Source organism: Penaeus monodon, chromosome 39, assembly GCF_015228065.2.
Source record: "Penaeus monodon isolate SGIC_2016 chromosome 39, NSTDA_Pmon_1, whole genome shotgun sequence".
Taxonomy (NCBI): domain Eukaryota; kingdom Metazoa; phylum Arthropoda; class Malacostraca; order Decapoda; family Penaeidae; genus Penaeus; species Penaeus monodon.
This window is the reverse complement of record NC_051424.1, coordinates 15,700,621-15,708,190: the sequence shown is the minus strand read 5'-3', so window position 1 is coordinate 15,708,190 and position 7,570 is coordinate 15,700,621.

Here is a 7,570-nt window from a genome sequence, read left to right as displayed (position 1 = left end):
ATTTTATAAAAGAGTTTATTATTAGTTTAATATCGTTGTTGTAATTATTTGTATAATTGAAAATATATATTATACTGCAATAATAACGATAATAATGATGATAATGATTATAATAATTGCAATAATGATGATAAAGATGATAATAATAATGATGATGATGATAACGGTAATAATAAGGATAATGATGATGAAAACGATTGCAATGATGATAATAAGTATGATAATAACAGTAATTCTGTCCATTTTTTAAAGAAAAAAAAAAACGAAAAGTCGAAAGAGAGGAAAAATCTTGCGAAATAAGGCCTTTTGAGAGTAAACTCAAAATGGCCGTTTTTTCGATTTCAATTATAATTTTGGCAATTATTAGGATAATAATGCTAATAATTATTAGAATTGTATTAATCATGACAATGATGATGATAAAATTTAGAATCATGAGAATTTCGATAAAATGTCATTATCATAATAATAATAATAATAATAATAATAATAATAATAGTAATAATAATAATAATTGTTAATATTATAATTATTATTGTTGTTATTATTATTTATTATTACTATTATTATTATTATTATTATTATCATTATTATTATCACCAATTTTATTATTATTAGGACTAATTATTATTATTATTATTATTATTACCAAAATATGCATTATAACATGTAATAATTACAATAATAACGATAATAATTAAAAGAACGATATAAATAATTATTATAAAATCGTTATTATTGATATTATTATTACTATTATTGGTGTTGGAATTATTAGTTAAAAAAAAGCATATTATAACTAACAATTGCAATAATAATGCTAATAATAATGATAATAATTACAATAATGATGATGATAGTTGCAATAATGATGATAAAAATAATAATGATGATAATGATGATAACGATAGTGATGATGATAATGATGATAATAATGATGATAATAACAGTAACCGTGTCAATTTTTAATAAAAAAAGGAAAAAGAAAAAAATTGCCAAAAGTCGAAAAAGCGGCAAAACCTATTATAGCATATTATAATAATAACATATTATGACATATAATATGTTTTTTTTCGATTTCAATGATTATTTCGGGAATTATTAGGGTAATAATGATAGTAATTATCAGAAATGTATTAATCATAACAATAATGATGATAAAAATGAGAATAATGAGAATATTGTTAAAATTTCATACTACTACTACCATTACTACTACTACTAATAATAATAATAACAATAGTAATAATAATAATAATTATTATTATTATTACTATTATTATTATAATAATCATTATTATTATTATTATAATCATTATTATTATAATAATAATAATAATTATTATTATTATGATGATGATTATTTTTTTTATGACTATTTTTATTATAATTATTACTTTTATTATTATCATTATTGCCAATAAAATGTATTATAAAGGTAATAATAACAATAATAATGATAGTAGTGTTAATAATAATAATAATAGTTTTTATAATAATATTATTTCTAATGTTGTTATTATTATAATTATTATTGCTTTTATTATTAATATAATTGTAAAAACTCTTATTATAACTGTTATAATTACAATAATAACGATAATAATTAAAAGAAACATATAAATAATTATCCTAAAATCGTTACTATTGATATTATTCTTGTTATTACAATTATTGTTGTTGTTATTATTAGTATAATTGAAAAAAAATATATATAACTGCAATAATTGTAATAATAATGATAATAATGATGATAACGATAGTAATGATGATAACAACAGTAATCGTGTCCCTTCTTAATAAAAAATGGAAAAAAAAATCCCAAAACTCGAAAACCGACAAAATCTAGTGAAATATAGCCTTTTGAGAGTATACTCGAAAATGCGGTTTTTCGGTTTATATGATAATTTTGGCAATTTTTAGGGTAATAATGAAAATAATCAGAATTGCATTAATCATGACAATAATGATGATAAAAATGAAAATACTGAGAGTTTCGATAAAAAAATTATTATTATTATAATTATAATAATAATAATATTTTTTTTATCCTTATTATTATATTTTTTTTTATTATTAATATCATTATTATTGTCATTATTATTATCATCATTATTATTATTATTATTATTATTATTATTATTATTATTATCATTACTATTATTCTTATTACTATTTTCATTATTATTATGACTTTTATTATTATTATTATTACTACCATAAAATGTGTTATAACTGTAATAAAAACAATAATAATGATAGTAATGATAGTATTAATAATAATAGTTATTAATGTTATTATTATTATTATTATTTCTATTATCATCCTTTTACTATTAGTATTATTGCAAAAATACTTATTATAACTGTAATAAGTATAATAATAGCGATAATGATTAAAGGAAAGATATAAATAATTATTATAAAATCGTAATTATTGATATTATTATTGTTATTACTATTATTGTTGTTTTAATTATTAATAAAAAAAAGGAAAAAGAAAAAAAATCCGAAAAGTCGAAAAAGCGAAATATATCCTTTTGAGAGTTTACTCCAACATGACGTTTTTTTCGATTTCAATGATGATTTTGGCAATTATTAGCGTAATAATGATAATAATTATCAGAATTGTATTAATCATGACAATAATAATGATAAAAAAGATAACGAGAATTTCGATGAAATTTCATAATAAAAATTATTATTTTTATTATGAAATTTCACCAAATTCTCGTTATCTTTTTTATCATTATAATAATAACTATAATAACAATAATAATAATAATAATAATAATAATCATTATTATTATCATTATTACTATTATTATTAATATTTTTATTATTAATTTAACTTTTATTATTATTATTATTATTACCAAAACAATATTATAACTATAATAATAGCAGTAATAATGATAGTAATGATAATATTAATAATAATAGTTATAATAATAATAATAATATTATTATTATTATCATTATTATTATTATTACCTTTATTATTTGTATAATTGGAAAAACACATAATAATTGTAATTATTATAATAATAACGATAATATTTAAAAGAAAGATGTAAATCATTATTGAAAAATTGATATTATTATAGTTATTACTATTATTGTTGTTGTAATTATTATTTTAATTTAAAAAACACATATTATAACTGCAATAATTACAATAACAATGATAATAATGATGATAATAATTGCAATAATGATGATAAAGATAATAATAATGATGATAATGAGGATAAGGATAATAATAACGGTAGTATTGATGATAATGATAATAAATATGATAATAACAATAATCGTGTCAATGTTTAATAATAAAAAAAAGGAAAGAAAACATCATAAAAGTCGAAAAAGCGGCAAAATGCAGTGAAATTTTCAGAGTATATTCCAAAATTCCCTTTTTTTCGATTTTAATGTTGATTTGGCAATTATTAAGGTAATAATGATAATAATTATCAGAATTGTATTAATCATGACAATAATGGAGATAAAAATGAGAATGATGTAAATTTCGATGAAATGTCATTATTATTATCATTATAACAATGATAATGATAATAATACAATTATTATTATGTTATTATTACTATTTTTATTATCATTATGACTTTTTATTATTATTATTGCCAAAAAGTGTATTATAACTGTAATGATAACAATAATAATGATAGTAGTAATAATAACAATAATAACGATAGTAGTAATAATAATAATAATCATAATTATTATTACAATAATGTCTTTATTGTTATTATTTATTATTTTTGTTATTATTATCATTATTATTACCTTTATTATTATCATAATTGCAAAAACAATAATAACGATAATAATTAAAGAAAAGTATATATAATTATTATAAAATAGTTGTTTTTAATAATTTTGGAAAAATATTATAACTGCTATAATTGCAATAATAATGATAATAATGATTATAATGATGATAATAATTGTAATAATGATTATAGAGATAATAATAATAATGATAAAAATGATAATAATGAAGATAACGATAGTAATGATGATAATGATAATAATAATGAGGATAATAACAGTAATCGTGTCCATTTTTCATAAAAAAGGAAAAAGAAAGAAATTACAAAATAAAAAAAACGGCAAATTCAAGCACAATATAGCGTTATGACAGTATACTCCAAAATGCCGTTTTTCACTATGAAGGATGATATTGGCATTTATATTGTAATAATGATAATAATTATCTTAATTTTATTAATCATGGCGATAATGATGATGAAAATGAGAACAATGAGAATTCGATAAGATTTCATGATTATAATAATAATAATAATAATAATAATAATTATTATTATTATTATTATCATTATTATTATTATTGTTATCATTATTATTATTATTATCACTACTATTCTTATTATTATTTTGATTTTTTAATTATTATTATTAAAAGAAAGTGTATTATAACTGCAATAATAAGAATAATAATGATAGTATTGATAATAATAATAATAACAGTTAATATAATACTGTTATTATTAATATTGTTCTTGTTATTATTATCATTATTACTTTTTTATTGTCAGTATAATTTCAAAAACACTTATTATAACTGTAATAATTAATATAATAACGATAATAATTAAAAGAAAGACATAAATAATTATCATAAAATCGTTATTATTAACATTATTATTGTTATTACTATTATTGTTCTTGTAATTATTACTATAATTGAAAAAAAATATATATATTATAACTGAAATAATTGCAATAATAATGAGAAGGATGATGATATTAATCATAATAATTGCAATAATTATGATAAGGATAATAATAATGATGATGAGAACGACAGTAATTATGATAATGATGATAACAGTATTCGTGTCAATTTTTAAGGAAGTCACCCAAAAAAATGGTAGTTTTAATAATCTTTTTCTTTTCTTTTGCTGTTTTAGTGGGTACCATTCTTTTTAAAGAAACGTAATCTATTTTTTTTTCTGTTTTTATTGTATAACTTTCAGAATTTATAGATCATTCCCTATTATAAATAAGAACCAGACACTCGACAATCGCCTTCGGCGATTATCTGTTTACATCCAAAATAAGTGTCAGGATCGTGGGTTCGCATGTGATCTCTGGAATCAGCCATTTTGCAAGGCCCACCGAGTCTCCGTTGCAAGAGATAAGTAGAGTTTTGTTCATGGCCAAGGGACGTAAGGTTATCATTATTTAAAATGGATGTGCTTTGTTTTCTTTTTTTAGTTACTATGAGCTTTGTTTTGTTGGACCGTCGTGTTTTTTTTATGTTCTTTTATTTCATTTGCTGTGGTCCTTCTCTTTTATGTTATTTTATTTCACTTAAGTTCTGTTTCATTTTTTAAAATAATTTGTTGTGTTTTTTTTTTGGTCATTTTAGTTCATTTTCTGTTTTAATCTTTTACTAATAATATTTTATGTGAATTTTGCTCACCTTAGTTTTGTTTTATTTATTTTCTTAGTCTTTTACATGTTTTATTTACAGTATGGTTTTGGTTGAGCTCTATTTGGTTTAGTCTTTTACCACAATTTTAGCCACATTCGTTTAATTTTATGAGAACGGAGGTTTACTGAGAACAAAATGAACATTACAATATTTTTGTAAGGTTCGTTTTGTTCCCTGTAAACCTCCATCCTGTCCACTACTTGAGGACAATGATCTTACTAATTCTGCTGAATCACGACAGTAGTAGTAATGATAATAATGATGATAGTAATAGTAGTAGTAGTAGTAGTAGTAGTAGTAGTAGTAGTAGTAGTAGTAGTAGTAGTAATGACATTGATGTAAATGATAAAGAATAATGATAAGAATAATAACAGCAACAACAACAATAATAGGATATTATTGATATTATCATTATAATCACTATTACCATTATTGTTATTGTCGTTGTTGTTTTCTTACTATTTTATTATTGTTACTATTATCATTATCATTGTCATTATCATCATTATTGTTGTTTTGTTATTATTTATAACAATATAATTTACCACTACTACTACTACTACTATTACTGCTGCTATATTATAATTATGAATATCGGGTAGATATAGGCAACGCATGCCATACCATTTTATATATATAATTGATATGTGGATGTCACTTTATAAGGTTTAAATTGCGTGGTGAAATATAGACAAGACAAACATAATACATTTTCACGAGTGTCTCCTAACAAGACATAAAATCAACGTTTTCTTAGGTCGGCTGCCTTCAAAGAAAGTTGCAATCTTTCTACTTATTTCTGTTTCCCCTTCTCACACAATAAGCAAGTCGTGTGATAGGATGACAAAAATGCTCTCACTCTCTTTGTATCCTCCTCTTTAGCAGTCTGTAGTTTTTTTTTCTTCTTCTTCTTTCTTTCTTTCTATCTTTTTCTTAATCACCTAGGCCGGCCTCGGTGAAGAGGCTGCGAGTTATAGATACTGGATAAGGGGAGAGAAACTTCAGCAACTTTCATACGGCAGTTTTAATTTTGTCTTTCTTACAACTTGTGAGTAAGACATCACACGAAATGTTATCCTTGTTATTGTTTTATATAACAAATAAGCCAACATTCCCCGTCGTAAGTTTGAGAAAAAAGTAAAGGCAGATTTGAGTTTTAAGACGTTGCACACCACGGAAGGTTTATATATATATATATATATATATATATATATATATATATATATATATATATATATATATATATATATATATATATATATATATATATATATATATATATATATATATATATATATATATAAAATATATATATATATATATATATATATATATATATATATATATATATATATATATATATATATATATATATATATATATATATATATATATATATATATATATATATATATATATATATATATATATAAACCTTCCGTGGTGTGCAACGTCTTAAAAACTCAAATCTGCCTTTTCTTTTTTCTCAAACTTACGACGGGGAATGTTGGCTTATTTGTTATATAAAACAATAACAAGGATAACATTTCGTGTGATGTCTTACTCACAAGTTGTAAGAAAGACAAAATTAAAACTGCCGTATGAAAGTTGCTGAAGTTTCTCTCCCCTTATCCAGTATCTATAACTCGCAGCCTCTTCACCGAGGCCGGCCTAGGTGATTAAGAAAAAGATAGAAAGAAAGAAAGAAGAAGAAGAAAAAAAAACTACAGACTGCTAAAGAGGAGGATACAAAGAGAGTGAGAGCATTTTTGTCATCCTATCACACGACTTGCTTATTGTGTGAGAAGGGGAAACAGAAATAAGTAGAAAGATTGCAACTTTCTTTGAAGGCAGCCGACCTAAGAAAACGTTGATTTTATGTCTTGTTAGGAGACACTCGTGAAAATGTATTATGTTTGTCTTGTCTATATTTCACCACGCAATTTAAACCTTATAAAGTGACATCCACATATCAATTATATATATAAAATGGTATGGCATGCGTTGCCTATATCTACCGATATTCATAATTATAATATAGCAGCAGTATAGTAGTAGTTAGTAGTATTAGTTATAATAATAACAAAAACA